Source organism: Haemorhous mexicanus, chromosome 5 (assembly GCF_027477595.1).
Source record: "Haemorhous mexicanus isolate bHaeMex1 chromosome 5, bHaeMex1.pri, whole genome shotgun sequence".
Classification (NCBI taxonomy): Eukaryota; Metazoa; Chordata; class Aves; order Passeriformes; family Fringillidae; genus Haemorhous; species Haemorhous mexicanus.
Window position 1 is genome coordinate 70,194,820 of NC_082345.1, and position 21,867 is coordinate 70,216,686.

Here is a 21,867-nt window from a genome sequence, read left to right on the forward strand (position 1 = left end):
TGTGGGGCCAGCCCAAGTTCAGCAAAGGTTGGCTGTGACCTGGAGCAGTTGCCAGCTGCTATGTCACAGATGTACAGAGAGCTGCTTGTGACATTTTTCAACTGTCAGGGCATGCATTATCCCAAATACCACAGGTAATTGCTTTTAGGTTTTGTTGTTTCCTTTTTTTTCCAGAAGTTTTCTGTTGTAACAGGTTAAGGAAGTTCTGGTGTTGTACCCACATTGCCCTGGACCCAAGATGGGCTGTGAGGTTCATGCATGTTGATTTTTCCCAGAGCCTGAGACTCCCTGATCACATGGGAGCTGCAGGAGTGTGTGCCTTATTCAGGGGCACATCTGCACAGCTGGTTGGTGATGTGATGAGTGGTGTCACAGCAGTGAAAACATGGGAGCATGTTGAGTTTTAGGAGCACTGGGCTGGCTTTGGATGAGATGGGGCATGAACATTTGATGCAGGGTGAGCTGGAGAGGCTGTGAGTGGATAGTGATGGGAAGGATGACTTTAGGGAGGGCTGGGTTAGGTAATAAACAGTGAGGCTGCCAGTAGCAGAGACAAAAGGGGTTTTTATATGAAAAGGCAATTATTTAATCAAAGGGGAAGTGGAGGGGAATAAATACCAGAGGAATGACAGATTGATGCTCTCTAGTTGCCTCCCTCTGACTGGTTGGACCCTGACCGCCTGCCCTACCTGTCAGCTACTGTCTCACACTGCCTGCCCTGCTGCCTCCACTGCTCCATTGCTCCTGCCTTTATTTCACCCAGTGGATTCTTGTCTTTAGATTGTCTGTTTCGTTGTCTGTTCTTCAGATCACCTTCTCCATCAGTTCCCACCCTCCAGCTTGTCATCACATTCGTTATTTTCAGCCTCCACCGCCCCTGCTGCTTTTCTCCTGAGATGTTTCACTGGCCCTGGTTAGCCTTGAATTGCCAAATCCTGACTCAGCTTTCACCAGTCAACCACATTTTATGTCTTTATGGGCTAATCATGTCCCATCCTTACATCCACTATGGCTGAGGATGGGTGGGCAGGCACTGAAGGTCACCCTGGTTCCCGACAGGCGTGGGAGGCTGGTTTGTGCTGAAACCCATCCCAGCTGTTCATCTTGGCCTTTCATTTTTACTCTGATACAGCTTCAAGGACAAGCCAACATCTCCTGGCCTCCACTGGTGGGGATGGCCTCTCCTCTGAGATTCTTAAGAGCCAGTCTTTGTACCTCAAGGTGGACTTGATATAAAAGCTTTAGACAACTAAATCCATAATTAGACTTTAACTTAGCTCCACTCTTTCCTCCTCTCCCAGCCTTGCTGAAATGGGGTCTGAGCCCACCTCTCTTCCAGGACAAAGGAAATGGGCAACATCACAATGAGGGGAAGTCTACTGCAAATAATGAAAAACCTCTATTGTATTTGCTGGGAAATGACCCAACGAAGGCAGGAATGATGCATCTGACTCCATGTTCTCAGAAGGCTGATTTATTACTTTATGATACAATATTATCTTAAAGAATACTCTACTATACTATACTAAAGAGTATAGAAAAGATACTTACTCAACGCTAAAAAGATAATAATGAGAACTCATGACTCTCGAGTCTCGACACAGCTTGGCCCTGATTGGCCAAAGAGTCAAAACAACTCACAGCAGAATCCAATGGAACAATCACCTGTGAGTAAACAATCTCCAAACACATTCCACATGAGCACAGCACAGGAGAAGCAAATGAGATAAGAATTATTTTCCTTTTCTCTGAGGCTTCTCAGCTTCCCAGGAGAAAACTCCTGGGTGAAGGGATTTTTTCAGAGAATGTGAATGCTACAAACCTCTTCTAACAACCATTTGAATTTTTTCTCGGCATAAACCCACCACCTTGAACTCACAGGGAACCCCACACCCTGTGCCTTCTGTCTTGCTCACCATGGTCCTTGCATCACCATGGGGCTGATTCCTGTGCCAGGCTGGGTGACCCTGCATGCCTGCACAACTTCTTGGGCTCAGCTGGAGAGGGAGATGGGAATGGTATTTTTGCCTTGTGTTGAGGAGGCTCTTCCACCTCTGACTAGTTCCCTTTTCCAGGAGATTTTGTACGTGAGGCTTCATCAGAGGATAAAAATTGATGCCTCCCAGCATGTCTCCTACTCATGTACTCTACAGCTGAGAGCTTCATTGCTAGGTGACATGGCAGAGAGCCTGGAAAGGGCAGAGCATCCCTTCCCAGTGATGAGGGCCACCCTGGGCAGCCCACAGCCACCACCAGCAGCTCAGGGTCTCGTGTTCACAGAGGAGGACATGTCCTCCAGACAACTACTGCTTGTTAGTTATGCAGAGCAGGTAATTTTTGCATATCTATTAACAGCTAGAGGAAGGGCAGGAGATGCTTTTATCACTGAAGAGTGATGTGCTGTTTCTCCCGAGGGTTCCCTTGTGCAACACACAGAGGCTCAGGGTTGGCTCAGCTCCTTGTGAGCCCAGAGCAGGATGTTCAAAGATCCAGGAAATCCTGGCCGAAGGGCTCAAGCTGTGATGTTTGGTTATGTTCAGAGGGAACTTAACATATTTAAACTGATCCTGCCATGCGCTTTCTCACAGATAAGAGGTCTCTTCCCTGGGCAATGAGTGCATAGGATGGCTGGGTATTGCCTGGGTCACTAAAGGTGTTTCTTCCCAACTGCTTTCAGGCAGCAGGAGCTCTGCTGTGCTGGCTGAAAGCTGCCTAGCAAAGCATGTCTTTAATCTGTGCCACATTAACCATGGCCGTGGGGCTTTGCTTTGTCAGGGCATGAATGGGATGCTATCAGGGCAGCCCACAGAGCCATGCACTCAGTGGAGCTGGCTCTATCTGCAAGGCTGAGGGAGAAACAAGTCCTGCAGCTCCCAGATTTGCATAATGGCTTTTACTTCTCTAAAGAAAATAGGCTGCAAATGCCAGGAAACTCACCTGAGCTACCCCTTAGGCGAAAGAATGAATGCCAAACACATTAAATAGAAATCATTTGCTCATCCCTGGAAGTGCTCAAAGCCTGGTTGGATGAGGCTTGAAGCAACCTGGTCTAGTGGAAGGTGTCTCTGCCCACGGCAGGGGGTTGGAACTGAATGATCTTTGTGGTCCCTTCCAACCCAAACCATTCTGTGATTCTATTTTCATTCTAAGCCCAATCCAATTATAATCATAGAAAAGAATGAAACATCAGGAATTAATGCCCAACCTACAGGCCTGGCCAGTCAAGGTACCAGCTGAGAGTCCTTTGCAACTGAAAGCAAGGAAAAAACATCAGAAGGTGGGATTCCATAAAAGACACACCTGAATGGGATTTGTAGGACCTGAACTAGCTGGCTGGTCTTTGTCATCTCTCTCCAGTCTTTGCCTGACTCATCTCTTTGGGCTCCAGGTTTTTTGGTACATGGGGTATCTCTTCCTATCCTTCTGCAGAGTGTCTTGGGGCTCATCTCTGGGCTGTTGGTGTTATAAGCAGTATTTCCACTGCACTGAAAATACTGGAAGTCCAAGAGTATTTTCAGAAATGGATAGAAATGGATAAAAACAAATTACATTTCCCAATATTTAATCTGAACTTGGTGAAAACATTTTGCTTTGAACTGTTCCTAACTGAAAGAGGTCAGTCCTTTTAAAATGTTTATTTATTTATTTTATTTTAAAATTTCATGTAAAAATAATTTTCAGGCTAGGGAAGCTGCTGTTGAAGGTCAGTTTCCATTTCTGTTTCACTGTGACCCTGACACTGCCACCTCCAAGCTGCTTTTCTCTGTGACTGCAGATGGCTGGGTGGCAGATGTGTTCACATCTGACAAGTGGCTGAATTTTAGTAGTGGAATGAGCTATCCCCACTAGCCATTAAAGTCAATGTTCATCACCAGTTACTTTATTCTAGTGGCTTAGAGAGTGCAATTTTCATTTCTTGAAGAAGAAACTTCTGTAATCCTGTGTCTCCTCTGTCATGTGAGAGTGTGCTGGAGCTTCCATTAATCACTGTAAGTTGCTGAAAGATCATAAGCAGGAGAGTGTATGAAAAAGCAAAATGATCTAAACATTACAAACTTCAACAAGAAAAACTCAAAATAACTGTAAAAATCAACTTCAGAATTGAAATTATTTTATACTACTGATAACTGGGACATTATGAATGGAAATGAAGAGCAGATTCAGCATCTGAGGGCTCGCTGCATTTGCTTGATTTCTCTCTTAGCTCAAGTCAATGTCATCGAAAATGTTCCATCAAAAAGACATCAAAAGTAGCTTTCTGGTCAAAAGTGACCAAATCCAAATCCAAAATTCACATTTGAATTCACACTTCAGCTCTAGGCAGCAATACTCTAAAACACCATGGTGATGGGACTTAGAAGATCCCTCCTGATGCTTAGTTCTTGTCTGGAAAAGGCCCTTTAGAAGTTTCATTTCCATATTGAAAAGAAGAGATGACAGTAGAAATATGAGTTTGCCTAAATTGCCTGAGAATCCTTTCTTCTCCTTCAGGATGTCGTTTCTAGCTCCAGAGCAGCAACAGATGGTAAGGAAAAAAGATCAGCAATAGGAGAATTGAAACATTACCCTTTGTAAAACCCATAAAGATACTCTTCATGCTGCAAGCCCCTGGCAGAGGGACGTGTCATGCCTGTTATTTATCTACTTGACCAGGACATTGACTTTTTTACTACAGGAGTCATTTTCCTAAGAAATCAGGAGGTTATGATCAGCACCAGAACTCCTGATCTGAGGGGTCTTGTTCCAGAAGAAAACTGAGGATAATATTTGGAGGCTCTCCATTCAAGATCCTGTGGCCAATATTCATGACCCAGTTTTCAATATTTGCAAAATCCCAGTGGGAGAAGCTGCACTGTATTTTTCTGTTGCCTTTTTTTTTTTTTTTTTTTTAAATTTTATTGCTTCTTGCTTATGGGATGAGCCTCATTTAAACATGTTTGTTGTTTGGAAGAATCTGCTAAATGGGTTCATGCAAAACCCCCCCTTGGATTCAGCTCCTGTGGTGCTGCTGAGTGCCAGGCACCAAGCACAAAGTGCACCATTTGTGCTGTGTCATCAGCTTCTCCTCTTGCTGGGGATTATTGCTTTTCCATGGCTGGATGCTTCTATCTTTTAAAGCAGAACAATCAGGAATAAAGAATGTCAAATGAGAAATGAACTATGAAGGACAAATATTTCAATTCCTGCACAAATAACCTGTCCTTGCTAGCCCTGGATGATGGTCTGCGAGCAAAAAAATAAAAAGAAAAACATTATCCAAGTACCTGGATAAGCACACCGATTTCATGTTTATTTATGAAAAATAAAGGCAACTCCTGGCCTTCAATCCTGAAAAGGATCATTGTCTTATCTAATTTGGTCTCCTCTGTAGGAAGCCTATTGTTTCCACCCTGTTTCCTGCTTGAAGTTTTGTCAGGTTTCCACTTCCCGTCATGGCTGGTTCAACCATGCAAATGAATTCCTTCAACTCTGCATGACATGTCCGTTATTAAAGATTACTCTGGCAGGTCAAAAGAACTTAGAAGTTCATCTTTGTGGCAGGATGTAAGCCTAAGCACAGGTTTTGTGCCATCAGCTTGGTAGAGGTGGCCTGTCCTGCAAAGACTGAAGCTTTTCAAAGGCTGCAGGTCAGTCAGCCCTGATCACCCAAAACTTTCAAAGTCTTTGTCTCCTTGCTTTGGAGTGACTTATGACAGGTTGGTAGAGGAGATAAAAAGATCTGTCTGGGGCTCTGGCTGATTAAGAAGTTACTGCTGCATCTTATACACTAAGTGCCAACAAGGGTGAACACAACATGCGGTTAGTTTGTGACATATTGGTTTTCTTTGTCATATATGAATACCCGGCAAATAGCTTAAAAATAGATGAAGCAGTGATGCTAGGAATAATTAAATCACACTGAACTAGAGGCTGGTAGCTATGTGACACTGCCTCTGTTGAACTGGGTTTGGTCATTTATAATTTGTAGATGCAAATATTGCTGACTCTGGTAGTCCTTTGAAAAGAGAACTGATGCTTTTTTTTTTGTTTTGTTTTGGTTTTTTTTTTTTGGTTTTTTTGCCACTAAAAGAATAATACAGATAGATTTTGAACAGCTGGACTAAAACAGTTTTACCTGGCTCCCAGGCACAGGACGATGCTTCTGAAAGCTGCACTGCAGGCTCACATTTGAATGAGGCTCTATTTTGGGAACAGAACAAACTAATTTCTCATTTTGCCATTTATTAGCCAATTGTGTGAAACCATTTTTCATGTTTTAATTCACTCTGCATTAGCAGGGTGTTCATCTTTCTAACCCTCAGGCCACATCGTGCCTTACTGCTTTCACCTCTTCAAAGAAAGACTTGCAAGGAAAATCTACCTCTCCTCTGAAAATGAGGGACACAGAAAAAAGAAGTTCCCACCTTGGTGAGCCTGGATGCTTTGTGTGTGTTGGGAGTTGTGTTTTCTGGGGAAGTACATGCCATTTTTCCTGCCCTCAGCTCCGGTGTGCTAACAGAACTCAGGAACTGGAGCCTTTTCTGTCTTCTGCATTATCTGAAAGGAGTGATCATTAATTTCTAATTGTAGTACACACGGTGTAATCCCACTGCTGTCAGGCTGTGCTCTTGCTTACCCATGTGTAACCTCCAGGAGACACTTTATTACTCTTGATGGATGACCCTGGAAGAGCTCATCTTGACTTTCAGATCCTAAGCTGCATTTACAGCCCTGGAAGATGAGAATCTGGAGGAGAAACATTTTGCTAGTAAACAGAGCAAATGAACATACAATAAACCTCTGAGACACAGTAATCTCAGAAACCCATGACACTATTAATAATGGGTCCCTTTCAAAGTGAAGCCGCACTTCATGCCCCAAAGCCTCCAGAATTATGTTTGGGTAAACTGCAGACATCACATTCCTTGGAGGGCAATAGCTTGTATCATCCATTTCTCTGATGCAACCTATTTTTTTTTCACTTAATCAGAGATGGATATGGTTCCCTTAAGAATCCTCATTTAAGTAGCTTCAATCTTTTTTCCACTTTACACTTATTGATCTTCTGGGCAGAATGGGCACTCTGGTTAGTGGAAAATTTTAGGGTTTTGCAGTTAGTTTTTACTCTCAGGAAGGATCGTAGAATCACAGAATGGTTTGGGTTGGAAGGGACTTTAAAGATCACTGAGTTCTAACCCTCCTGCCACAGGCAGGGACACCTTTCATTAGACCAAGTTCCTTCAAGCCCTGATGGAGGTCTGTGTGCTCAGGTTCCTGGCTTTAATGGCCAATGCAGGGTTTTGGGCTGGTCTCTGGCATCCCTGGAAAGTGCTCCAACAGCACTGGGGAGCTGCTCATCTGCAGTGAGTTCTCTCACACTCAGTTTGAGCTTAGAAACCAAATCCCAGCTCAACCACCATGGCTCACAAAGCATGAGGGATTCCCCTCCCCATCCAGGCAGGGCTGTGCCCAGGAGCTGCCAGCATTGCAGGATCCCTTCCATCAGTTGGGGTTGCAGTGTCCACATCCCATTTGAGGGAGTGGGGTGGGATTTTCTCCTGCTGCTGTCTCCTTCCTGGAGTTTACAGCTGTGACATTGGGCCACTGTTGTAATTGTCAGTTGTGCAATTTTCAGGGCTTTAATAGACTGTATTTCTGAAAATTTGCCTTCCTGCTCTACGAGTGTTATTGATTATAATGTGTGTTGGATTGCAGCTGGAACAGTAATATACTCATAATGGATTTAATTTTTTTTTATTTTTTATTTTTTAACCAGACTTAGAGGTTAAGTGGATACTACATTATTCCATTATTATAACTACAATATTATTTTTCTTTAACCAGGATTGTTTATTATGCATGCACTGAAGCACAAATGTAGAACAAATGAATCTGATATCAAATTAATGCTGCGATCAGGTTCCCCCCCTTCCCTCTTTAGTTGCCATAACAATCTGTGATCTTGAAGCAACAATAAAATTAGAATTGCATTAAAGGTGTTTACATCATGTACACTCTGTATCCCATTATTGTTTTTCATTGAAATAAAAGCATTGAGTGTTTGCTTTGGAATAGAACACCATTACATCTCTTGCCTTGCCACGTCTCACATTGCTTTTTGCAGCCAAAACTTGTTTGTTTTTTTTATTTTGAGAACAGAGGTGGTTTTTCTGGGCTGGAACTTCTGGAGGAGGGATGATTATGTTTTTTAAGATAATGTTTGTCTTTTACTTGTAGGATGCAATTCTGGGTGTGCTACCTTGGGATTTCAGAACTTCAAAGAATTGCATCGCTGCTTTTAAATGTGTGACAATTCCACCCTGATGCTTGTGGAAAGTACATCTTCTGGTGGAAAGTACGTCTTCTAGCTCTTTGCCTTACTGACATAAAGCAAATTAAAGGAAGAAGATTTTGTCAGCACGTACTTGTGTGTGGCTCACATGCGTGCACACAGTGTGTATGAATTAACTTCCCCTCCTCACAACTGCACAAGCTTCTGCCCCTGGGGAGAGGATGAAAGGAAAAGCATGACAGATGTTCGTCATATTGCCTGGTGCATGACTTTAAAGTGCTCTGGTAGTTCAGCTACGAGCGTTATGGAAAAACATTTATGGAATAAAGAGGCTGTTATCACAGGATCTCGGCTGTGCTGGGCACCACGGAGCCCCTTTACTGCTGCTCCTATCCAGTCTGGCACATTATTCCTTGCTGTGACATCTTTCTGTGTAGCCTTTGTAGATAATCCTTGTGATAAAGCTTCCTTCAGAAAAATGGAAGTTTTTAATTTTTAAATACATAACGTGATCACCTTGTGCTGAGGCTGGACTTGAACAGAAATACCATGAGAAGATTTTCCTTCTCCACTCTCTAAGCCTGCTGTTCTCAGATGCAAACCACCCTTTGATTTTTTTTTTTTTTGCAAGTTTAGCCTTTGTTAGGAACACAGGATCCATCTATTTATGAGCATTGTATGTGATTATTTCACTGATTAATCTGAATATAAGATGTTCAGCAGCCAGCTAATTCTAAAGCCTTTCCTGGTGGCACTAACACACCTTTGAATTCTTTATTTCATATTCTGTACAACACTGAGGAGAATTCCTACACTGGGCACAGGGATTTGCAGGGGGAAGGGGGCAGATAAAAGAAAATAAAATGCCATGTAGGCTGAGAGATGAATGTAGTTAGCTGTCATAAATCTCTAGAGACAAGATCCCTCCAGAGCTGGATTCATCTAGTGATCCCCTCACTGTCTCCAGCCCTAAAGATCAAAGAGTGGTGGATTAAGTAACATGTATTCTGCAGTGATGTGCTGCTGTTTGCAGTGATGTGCTGCTGGGGATTAGCGAGGTAGGAATCACCTAAATAAAAGATCACAGCTCCACAGAGCAATTCTGACTGGAAAGGACCTTGTGAGGTCCTAGTTCAACATGCTGCTCAAGGCTGGGCCGACTTTCCTGTTAGCTCAGGTTGCTGCAGGGCCATGCCTAGTTTAATTTTGAATGTCTCCAAGGTCAGGGATCTCACCTCCTCTCATGACTCCCATTCCAGAACTTAACTTCCTTTCATGGTGAACTTTTCCTTCCCTGTATCTAATTGGAAGTGCCCTTCCTGCAAATTCTCGTGCTTGTCCTGTCCATGTAGCTTTTTGTCCTTTTGTTGTAGGCTCCTGAGGATCATCTGTCTCTCACTTTGGGTTGTTGAACACAGCTGTAAGATCCCATCCTCTCCCACTTCCCCTGAAGCTGTGTCTCCTCTTGGATGAACAAACTCTCTGTCTCAGTATTGCCACGCACATCATGTGCTCCAGCATCTTAGACAATGACCAAACTGGACTCACTCCAACCAGCTGACCACTCTCTTGGTGGCCCAAAACTGGCCCCAGGTCTCCAGATGTGATCTCAAAGTACCAAATAAAAGTGAGTAACCAATTTCCCTGATCCACTTCTGGAGCAAAGGGGATGCTCTGGGATACCATGGCTACTGATACTGCAGAGTCTTTTGAAACTGGTGCCAGCTGTCAGTGCCAGTGACCTGTATAAATGATAGCCTTAGGCCTGTTCTCACTGTATAAAGTTCACGCTGATCTGGGAAAAAAAATCATTAATTGTTTCAAAAGAATCCAAAGACTAAGTGATACTGTGTGAGGGCTTTTACTCTTTACTGTGGCCTGTCAGGATGAGGGCTAAGGTTTTCCCAGGTGGTTGGGAGTCTCTATCTGCCAGTAACATTTCTTGGTCTGTTTTGTGATGGTCCCTGTGACCATACTCATTAGCTGCAGGGGCTGCTGCTGGAGTAACTCAGCAGAGTCACTTGGCTGCCATGGTGACTCACTGTAGGTTCTGGAAATAGTATTGGACCATGTTCCTAACCAGGCTTTGCACCTTCAGGCATCTTCTCATCCCTTGGTCTGGGGCTCTGCCCTCAGCATCATGTTGTAAAGAGAGAACAGAAACAGTCTGAAATAGGAATGGGGGTCCTTGCCCCACTAATGTTTAAGGGCCATGAAGCATCCCATAGGAAACCTAAGTCGAGTTGCTGATCAATGATCACACTCACTGCTGTGCTCAGGCAGGGTAGGGACGAGTCTGCCTCAGCTGCTCTTGGCAAGGGGAAGGGTGTAGTACTGTGGCCAAGAGAGCTACTTTTCATTTTCATTAAAATAGCTGCTCAAATGTCTTTACAGATGTTGTAACATCTGTAAAGATGTAAAGATGTTACATCTCAGGCCTTTCTTGGTATTGGTATCAGTGACGAGGAAGAGCCAGCTGGGGCTGGGGAAGGAGAGAGGAGAGCAGGTGCCCTGTGTTGGCTCTTGGTTTGTGACCACGCAGAGAATGTGCTCATGCTGTGTCACACAACAGAGGCACCTCTACGGTACCTCCAAGTGTGACATGGTGTAGCCCTGCCAGTGTCACTCTGTGCCCAAGAAAAATCTCATTGGCCTTATTTGGAGAATGGAGATCCTTGCGGATGTGCCTATGTTGTCTCCAAGACCTCAAATTTTGTTCTTGCATGAAGATCCAGCTCCTTGGAAGTGCTGTGCTGGGTCACCTTGCCATCTCCCAGGCAAGATGTGTGTGACTACCCAACCTTTGAGCTTTCACATTTTAGAGCCAGTGCTTTATATCATGAGCATTTACTCTTTTGAGAAATCACACAAAGCCCACACTGACTACTTCATTACTTTGCTCTGCTGATGACCCAAACCACAAAGTTTGATGCAACATTTTGACATACTCAGAGCTGTATTTGTGCCTTCCTTTGGGTCACGTAGAGCTACACAGAGCAGCTCAGAGGCTACTCCAGTGATTTGTAACATGCTTTCTAGTTGAGGGCATGTATTTATTATGGTACAACAAATGAATGATTAATAGTTGCCATAGTGATAATGAGAACTTGAAGTTTTTGAGCACTACAAAGTCAAATGCAAGCCTTGGCACATCTTTGCTGCAAAGCATTCATGGCAGAGTCTTGAAAATGGAGGCTCAGGAGCCAGCATCACTTAGTAACACTAACACCCTATGGAGAAAAACATTAAAAAATATTACATGCTTATTGAGAAATGCAAAAAAAAAAAAATATATGGGAAAGACTCAGTTCAGGTTTTTCACTTTAAGAAGACATTAAATATTTGCACAGAATCTTCTTTTCCTATTTTTTAAAAATTCAGTTGAAAGCTGCTGATTTTTACTATTAACCTTCCCTATCTTCTTTCCCCTGGCACAACTTTGCTCATTGAAATGTTGCATGGACAAAATCTCTGCTTTCCAAGATCTTGCCAAAGCTTCTCTTTAATTCTAGGCATACAATAATTTCTCCAAAAATTTACTCACCAGCCACCAATAAAAATTTTTTTCAGGGATACAGAATTTCTCCCACTATTATCTCTTGATATTCTGTGAAGGAAAATGGCATTCAGACATCTGTGGGACACTGAGGTATATGACAAGCTGCTGAAGATTACAGCTGTTTGTTCAAGCTCAGGTTGGCCAGAAAGCCCCTCTGTACTGAACAGCTTGTGCTGCACAATGGCGTGGCCAAAGAGGAGCTTGTTAGTGATGGCAGCTCATGAAGTTAACCCGGGTGATGTGTCCTGGCAGTCTCAAAGTGCTTCTCTAAAAATGGCAGTGCAGGAGGAGCTTTGGCTTGGTTATCCTCCTCTGGATCCTGTCACTTTGCTGCAATGCTTAGCCAGAAGTATAAATAAAATTTTGAGGGTCAGTGTGGCAAAGCCCTTTGCTTCTACAGGATCTTCTGAAATCATCTCCAAATCAGACTTTCATAACCCACAGGGAAAAAGAGAGAGCAGACTTGGTGGCCATTAGCTACTACAATAATTAATTGAGACGGAAGGATTATGAAACCACTACAAGAACTAATTAAATGAGAGGAAAGGATTCTGAAACCACTGAGACACACAGAAGGTTTGTTTGGCTTCTGGTACACTGAGAAATTCCAGCTGAGGATCTGGAAGATGAGTCAACTGATATATCCAGGAGATCAGACAAAGAGCAAGGCAGGAGTTATTGTGCCAAGCTAAAGAATGTGCACAATCTTATTTGGCATCAATATGCAGACATTATCCTCTGAGACAAAGTAAAAGTGGTGAGAAACCTTCTCCTTGTGTCACTTCTGCATCCCCCCATTTTCTTTGGGGCTTTTCCAGCTCCGAAGCATCAGGATTCTGTACTGTAAAATTGAGGAAAAATTGTTTTCCTTCTTTTCTCAGCCTGTGGTTGTGGGAATGGGAAGTTGCTGTCAGCTCTTTGGAGTATTGGAGTTTTGAAGACACATTCTGTGCCTGGGGATACCAGCCAGTCCTCACCTCAACAGCAGTAAATTAGAGAAAAAAGAACATGCAATGTGATTGAGGGACAACAAGGAGAAGTAACTTTGGTGTTACCAGCAAGTAGCAAAGCATTAATTATTAGCCAGTACTGCTCTGCATGCAGATGCAGAGTGGAGATTCAGTGCCAGCAGGTATCTCCCATCAACTGACACAGGCATCAGGCACCCAAACAGCTTCAAGATCTGTGAGTCTCTGTCACCAGGCATTGCCATACACCTGGCCAAAAGTCTGAGGGTTGCTCCAGTGTTGGCACAGCCTCAGTCACTGTGACCTCATCTGACCCATGTGTGTAGAAACCAGATCCGCAGCCCACGTGTGCTCCACAGGTGGACTGTGATGTTGTCTTTGCCACATGACATGATCTTGTGCTCTGCCTTTCTAGTTAGACCCTCAGACAGGCAGGAATGGATGTTTGTAGTGGTAAAATGTTTTATGTGAGACAAATGTTCTCTAATGATGGGTTTCACCCAAACCAACATTTGGTCACTCACAGTTCCCTTGGGTTGCCCATAGGATGCAGCCCAACCTGCTGTAGGGACAACTTCATCTGCAGCCACACTGGGCCAGGGTTGGATATTAGGAAAAATGTCTTCACTGAAAGAGTGGTTAAACATTGGAACAGGTTTTCTGGGGAAGTGGTGAAACCACCATCCCTGGATGTGTTAAAAACTGAGTAGTTGTGTCCCTTCACAATACGTTTTGGTGGGCATGGTGGTATTCACTTGAAGGTTGGACTTGATGATCTTGGAGGTCTTTTCCCACCTTAATGATTCTATGATTGTATGAAAGTAATCCTGACACACATGAATAATAAGTTTGCATGCTATTGCTGAGCTGTAAAATTTTTCAAAAAAGGGCAAAATGACCACTTCAGTGAGAAGGTTTTTGTACAATTTTTTTATTCAATTAGCACAACTTGATTTATTGCTGGCTGAACCCTCAAACAGCCTGTAATTACAGACCCACAACTGCAAAGTAGGAAGATTATGAAGGTTAAACATATCAAGTCTTTGCATGAGAAGGAAGTGATCAATGAGGAAAAAAAAAAAGGAGAGTTAATGAGAGATAAAAGGATTCAGGAGTGTGGCAGATCAGTTTGTGCTAGGACACTCTGTAATGAAAGAAGACAGCTCAGCAAATGAAAGCAGAAAACCTTGATTTTGCTCAGAGTGCCATTAGAAACTTAGATGTAGTCTTCACAAACAAATCTCATTTTAAGGGCTAGTGCTCTTTCTTTTCTTTCCCAAATTTACCTGCTGTGTTAATGCAGTGTCCTCTCACATTCGTTGTTAAAAATTAATTACTTGAGTAATAAGGAGATATAAAAAAACTCTTCAAACAGGTTATAAAAGGCGTTGTTTGTGCTGAAGGGAAGTTGCCCACTGCATTTTAAGTTTGCAGCATGAATAAATCTCTTTGTGTTCTCGTTTCAGTGCTTTCTCACACACTGTATCCCACCGTTGTGCCTAGAAGGGATAGACAAATTTAGTCCTTTGGGCTGGTTAGCCTTGTCCCAGAAGGATTCCTCTTAAAGACCATTTTCTGCTCTTTGCAATCTTAAATCCCATGGGAGGAGAAACTTCCCATGCTGCCTCGGAGGCAGGCTTGCCCTCTGTTACATTTCACTTTAAGGAAATATTTTCCTGATCTTCAGCCTTTATGTCTCACTTGCTTAATTCCTTCCCAGTGCACCTAGTTAGATTCCATTGTACAATTCTAAATAATTAATCACCTCCTTCACTCATTTCCAACACTTGTTGAATACAGAGCAGAGACCAAGAATTCCTCATAGAAAGAAAAGGAATTGGAGCTAGATGAGAGAGGACCAGTTGAGAGGTAAGGCATGGAGAAAGAACAGTGCTCCAAGCATAAAATCCAAGCTGCTGGTAAGAATAGAAGGGATACAGGAGAGCTGCAGTGCCCCGTGGCTGATTCATGCTATTTACTTTTGCATATTAATTTGGGAAGGCATAACACAGTTCCTCCTGGGGTCTGCTCAGAAGAAGGTGCTTTTGATGCCTGTCAGTCTGAAAGAGCAGCAGTTCACAGGCAGCTCCCCAGGCATGGCTGGGTGAGAGAACATGAAATATGGGCAGTACTGAGTGCACCATGAACAAAAACCCCGCAGCCATCTGGGTGCCCAAAAAGTCTTCAGCAGGTGAGAGCTGCCCAGGTGAAGGCAGTCCTGAATATGTGCAGAAGCAGAACTCAGGAGAACTTCCAGCACACTGATGGCAATGCTTCTCACAAACTTGCTTTCCCAAGGACATGAGTGGATTTCGCAGTACAAAATCCAGTTTGAAGGGTTGTGGTAGGTTTTGCTGTTGTTGTTTTATTTTTTTATTTGTTTTATTATTATTATTTCCTTATACCTTGAAAGCTGAAGATCACAAATTTCTAGGCAAGCCCTGAAGTGCATTCCTAGGGTACATGGGCTCCTTATCTGCAGAAGAAATGTTCTAGAGCACTGAGTCCATCCCAGCCAGGATGCTAAAGCTGGGTATTCAGCAACCTTCAGCAGAGAATGAGCATTTTCTTCCAGTGCCCGGGGAGGTGGTGGAGTCATCATGCCTGGATGTGTTTAAATAAAGACTGGATGTGGCGCTCAGTGCCATAGTTTAGTTGAGGTGTTGGGGCATGGTTGGACTCGATGATCTTGAAGGTCTCTTCCAACCCAGTGGTTCTGTGAATGCTGTGAATTTGGTGAATTGTGTAATTGGTCAGGCTGAGGTCTGCCCTGCATGTGGTGATACCTCTCCACCATTCCCGGTGATGCTCAAACAACCAAGAACCTCAGTTAACTGAGCCCAAGGGCTGGCCCCACTAAAGCTCCAATGTCTCAGTAGGCATTTTGGCACTAATCCCCTGGGCTGAACTCCACAGCCCTGGGACTGTGGGAATATTTCTGTAGGTAAATATTAGGTGGGAATATTTCTGTACTTTGACAAAGAAGTGAAGACCAAGCCGGGAGGTGGCCAACTGTTAACAGAACACAGTAAGGCTGAAGGAGCTGAAGAAAATGAGTCTGGAGGAGAAGAGGGCACTCTGAACCCTCCTATTAATCCTGTTTGCCTTCCATGCAAAGCCAGGTTGTTGTTGTTTCTCTGTTGTTTCTGTGAATTGTGAACTTTTTATTTATTCACACCTGGGAACACGACCTCTCATCCAGGAGCTCTGTTCCACCAGTAGTGAATTTATGGCTGGCATATGTTCCTGCAGGAGGCGCAGGAGGTGATTTATGGCAAAGAAATTACATTCTGACCCAGTGACAAGCCATTTTGCTGAGATGTTGAAGATATAAACAGCCAGGCTGTGGCACAATCATGGATACAATTTCAGTAGTCGTGGTAGCACTCACACTGCCCAGCCCACCCCCAGCCCCACTGCTGGTGTTCAGAAGTTGGCTGCAGCTGTAACTCTTTTACAGGAAGCAGGAACACTAAAAGGGAGGCACATGGGCTGGGATGGGACTGTGCTAGGGTTTTCTTTTTATTGGAAAGCATATTTTGGCATTAAGGAAAGCTGTCTAATAAGCAAGCATTCCCAGTCATGCAGACGGTGCTTGGAAGGGGACAGGTAAGAGGGATATCTCACATGGGAATTTGTGATAGTATTAACTGTGTAAGGCCCATGAAGATGACCGTGGGATCCACTGGCATGGCAAATGATGTTTGCAAAAAAAGAAAATTAACTGACAGTGCATCTGCCTACCCCACTCAGTTTTCTAGCCTTGTGTGACCATTGTTTGGGACAGGAACCTGGGATGTGGGAAGGGGAGGAGAAAGACTCCTCCATGACCTCTCTGTCTCCCTGTGCATAGGCTGGCCAAGGAATATGCACTTTTCTAGCCAGCATGTTCTCAGTCCCTGGCTGAGTGGTGCTGTTACTATTTCCCCTTTCCCCACCCACATGTTTGCGAGGTTTGCTGAGGGTGTGTGGTGAACTACAAAAAAAATCTGGGGTCAGGACAGGAGAGCAGGAGGCCCAAAACCTTGTGCCACAAATTGTGTTCATGCCTGCAGAAGGGGGAATGCTTTTAACTGACTGACACTGGCTGGCAAGGGAATGGGGTGGGTGGGTGGATTCCTGTCACTTGAGAGTGACAGAATCCTTGACGAGGATCTTGGCCATCCTGGCAGTGCTGCAGCCACAGCTCTGTCACTGTTGTGGACATCCACATGCACTGGTAGGTGTTTGGATCAGTGAAATATTGCCTGAGAGTGCTTCACAGCAGGGTGGTGAGCAGATATCCCAGTTCTGATGCCCAGGGGTGCTCAGAATGGGCTGACTAGTTACATGTGCCTGCTAGAGAACTACCTGTTTCCTTTATTGGCACCTCCTAGAATTTCCTTTTTTAAATTTTATTTTCATTTTAAAGTAAAGGGAGAAGGGAATGGATCATAATGTGCTGCCTGCTGTCTCCTCAGCCTCGACTTGCCTTAGATTCACCCACATGTAGGAGGAAATGCAACCAAAGGCAAGTTCAACATTCATATTTCACACCACTACATATCCCATCCTGTGAAATTTGCAGATGAGACAAAATTTATGAAGGATGACCAAGAATGGGGCTGTCATTTAGAGCAAGCTCAGCGGGCTGGAGGAGAGTGCCAGCAGGAAATGTGTGAAATTCAAGGACAAGTGCAGAGACCCACACCCAGGAGGGAAGAGGGGCTTGCAGTGGCAAAGGCTGCAAATGGGCAGGCTGGGGAGGAACCCTGCTGGAAGGGACATGGGTGTGTCCTGATGGAAGGTCACCACGAGCCAGCAGTGAGCCTTGGCAGCAAAACAAGCCAACATCCTGGGCTGCATGGAGAGCAGCAGAGCCAGGACAGTGTGGGAAGTTATTATCACCCTCCCATCCCCAAAAAACCTACCTACTAAGACATGTGCTATACCACATCTAGGTACTGCATCCACTTTCTGGTGCCTCCAGTACATACAAGTAATGGGCAAACTGGAGGGAGTTCAGGGGAGGGCTGCCAGCATGGCTCAAGCTGTCACCTGCCTGCAGAGGCTGAGGCAGCTGGGCTTATTCAGCCTGGAGCAGGGACAGCTTGGGGGCACCTAAGAGTGGCACACTGCCCTGGAGTCTTTGGGGAACTTCTCAAGAAGTTTTAGCAGGGCTTTTTGCAATGGCATCTGGCAGGTGTGAGAGAAAAGGGCATGAGTTGCAACACTAGAGGTATCAAGAAAGGCATCTTCACCATGAGGATTGTCAAGTAGAGCAACAAATGCCCAATGAGTCTGTGAAGTTTTCTGCTTTTTATTTTATTCTTCTTTTGAACAGGAGGATACATGGCCTGGGGATATGGGATGCTAAAGTGTGTGGCATGATTATACCAGGATCAGAGACTCAAATATCACTAATTATGTGATACTTTTGCCACATCCACAAGAAATGTAAGCAATCATTTCCTAGGGATCCTCAAGGCCGAAAGCTGAATAGGATGAAACTAATGCCAGAGGTGCTCTATAGATCACGTAAGTACAAGTCCTCAGGGGTCTGGCTTTCCTGTCAGAGGGATATTCTGCATACATCTATCCCCTAAAAAGTAGTTCCAGTGCAGCTGGTGTTTTTATTGGTATGGTACAATTCCCACTTAGGGCCTATGGGACATCACCTGGGGCTCATTTGTTAACAATAGGATTCACTGAATTTCACCTTCAGCTGTCTACAAATTAGACCCCTAGAGCTCAATTTTTCTTTAATAAATGCAGGAATCAATGCCTTTTGAGTTGCCCTGGAGTATCCAACATGGCCCAGGTTTAAGAAAGTGAATATAGGCCTTAAAGTGGGATTCAGCTCACAGATTCCTTCTTCTAAGCTTAGGGATCCTTTGAGTATCTGGGTGCACCAGGCTCCTATGCTTGTAGTGTTTAGAGCCCTTGAAATGGCTTAGGAGGGCTGGAGGTCATAAATGCCCTATTCATCCTGCATTGTGTCTGCAAGGCCTTGGAATCACCGAATTGTTTTGGTTGGAAAAGACCTTTAAGATCATTGAGTACAGCCATCAGCTCACCACTGCCCTTCTTTGCAGGGGCTGCAGTTAAGCAGTCAGTGGGGTATCCTTGGGCACTGGGGGCACTACTTGAAGTCTCTACTGAGAAAACTCCCTTTTCCTCCTATTATCTGTTTTAGTCACTGGAAAGCCAGCAACACCTCCTGACAGGTCCCTCACTGCCTGGTCTTTAGCACACTGCTTCATGTGGGAAAAATGCAGGGTACATTTTGTTACCCTGACTAGTGGAGTTGGTTACAGGTTAAAGCAGCAGCTTGTATCTTCTGGGCTGGGGTTGACATTCCTGAGCAGATGCATTGGTACCTCAGTAATCTCAACAATTGGTATCTCAACAGCTCTGTGGCCTGTGTCAAAGACACCTCTGTGGGATCATCATGGCCTGAAACAGCACCTGTGGTGTTGCACTGAACACTACAGCACCTTCCTCTGTTACTGCTGCTGCAGTATCTGGTCTGTTTGGTTAAGGTTTCTTCTGATTTCCAAATCACCTCTCTTCTCTAATAGGCCCCAGGTATCCTCAGGTGGCACTCTGCTGCCTCCTTCAAAGCTACAGGGCTTGAACTCACATGTGCACCAATGAAAGCAGCTGTGTCTATTCAGAGGAGGATGGTGAATGAAAGGCTATTTTACCTACACACATGCTTCCTATTGATCTTTAAATAATATATCACATATAAACCAACATTCACTGCCCTGTGCTTCCAAACTAAATGGACAGCTCTACCTGTGTGAGGAGGCAGGACTCAACTACAAAAATTTCTTTAGGTCAGTTTATTTTATTGTTGAATTTAGGCTTTTGGAGATGGGAAAACTTCTAGTTATGCTGCAGAAAGAGAGGCAATGTCTAAAATTCTCCTCTTTTCATACCTACATGCCAGAGGAAGGATAACAGGGTTTCTGGTCTAACTCTGTAAGAGTCTGCTTAGCAACCCTTTTGTTAAAGATCTGGTAGCCCCAGGTAGCTGGGGCTGAGAGTAGGACAGAGAGCTCTGATCCCTCGACCTGGACCCTTAGGCATATTTGAGCACACCAGCAGAATCCCAGATGGGATGGGAAATGTGACATTCCCATGTACTGATAAAAGACAGGAAGGATGGCCCAGCCCATGGTTGGCTAGTTTGACATTAATTTGGCAAAAGAATGGATGTATTGATATGGGTATAAACACATTAAAGATGAGGTAAACAATTAATGCCAATCAACATGTTTTTTAAGGGAGAAAGGGTTGTCAAACTGGATTTCATTCTTTGATGTGATTGTAGGTTTTGGCCAATAAAAGTAATTGCAAAGATGGAATATATTCTGACTTTTGTATGTTTGACAGCACAACAGATTCTGATTTAAAAATTAGCATTCTACCCTATCAATACAAGGCACATAAAATGGATTAAGAATGGGCTGACATGTCAACAGAGAAGCTGTCAAAGGAGACTCACTGTAGGAGAGTGTTTTTTTTTTTTTTTGGGGGGGGGTCTGAATGCTATTGAATATTTTCAATAATGACTTGGAAGTAAATATCAAAACTGCTGATAACATTGGAAAGCGTTGGATGGGACTAGGAGTTATACAGAAACTCTCAGTGTGGTTGTAAGGAAGCTTTCAAGTGGAAGAACAGGCAAGCAGACCACACACACAGGAACCTGGAGCTCAATGCATCCCAGAGGGATTTCAGCATCCTAAAGGAACAGCCCCAAATAATTCTGCTAATTTGGTGATTTGTGGCTTTTGCATGTTATTTTTGGAGGGGCTGATGCTATCCCTGGCTGTGTCATGCAGAGGAGTAGAGTAGGGATGAAATTTTTAATTTCTGCATGTTGCACCACTTGATGTTGAAGTGACATATTGGCTCTGGTAACCCAAATTTAGAAAGAAAGTCAGGGAAAAAAGAAAAATCGCAGAAATAAAGCACACAAATTATTCAGGGACTAAAAATCCACTATTGAGTGTGGATGCTTCCAGACCATGATGTATTTGTTTTATGAACAAGGGATGAAAAGCAACTTGAGACCTGCTTATGAGTGCCTTTGGGGGAAATGGCAGATGCAGAAGGGCTCTTTAATGTAGCAGAACTGAGCAAAGCCAAAACCTACAGAGAAAACATCTGCAGAAGCACGGGCAGGGATTCAGTAGATCATGCACCTCTGAGGAGTGGTGGACTTTTGCCCCAGCTGTCAGTGCCTTCAGATAAGGACTGAAGAATTTTGGTTGTGTATTTGTTGATCAGACATGGAGAAGCTGTTGACCTACATGTGAAAGCTGAGACTTGGTGTTTTAGTGGTTCCCTCTAGCTCTCTACTGAAAGCCGTGGTGCTGTGAGGCTGACAGTTGAAGGAGCTGATGGACCCACCAGTTTCTTTCCTATAGGGCTTCATCTCTGCTCTTCCTCCTGCCTCTTTCCAAATTGCCTCCCTCCCTCCCCTCTGTGCTCTCCATCCTGAGGCACGACACAACATTCAGAGTAAAGTTTCTTAAGCTGTTGGTTGGAGGGACAGGAGATAATGCTGAAAATTTTGCTTGGTTGTGTTCTCAGGCAGGTTTTCAGAAGGGAAAATGCCAGCAAAACTTTGTGCCAGAAGTCAGCCCACTTTCCAAACTGACACTGTCTCCTTTTGCTGGCAACTCAGGAATTTATGCATGTCCTGTGAGTGAGATGTCCCCAGAGCAGCCGGGGAGGCTGGGACATCACTCCCTGAAGTGCCATCTTGAGGAAACAAGTCTCAAAGATTCAAATGCTCCTTTGTTTATGAAATAAAGTCCACCAGACCTATTGCCAATTGTTTATGCTAAAGAGCACACTCCCATTAATGCTAATGGTGCTTTGGAGCATAAATCCTTGCTAATTGATATAGGAATGTATCCCAGAAGAGTTTACTTTACTGCTGATTTAGCTGATAGATATAAATGTGTGAGAGGGAAATATTAGCATTCATGTAAAACAATTAGGTTATCAACAGGGGCAAATGATTCAGAAAATGACTGCAACTTTCCAGTTCCCTTTAATGGAAAAAAAAA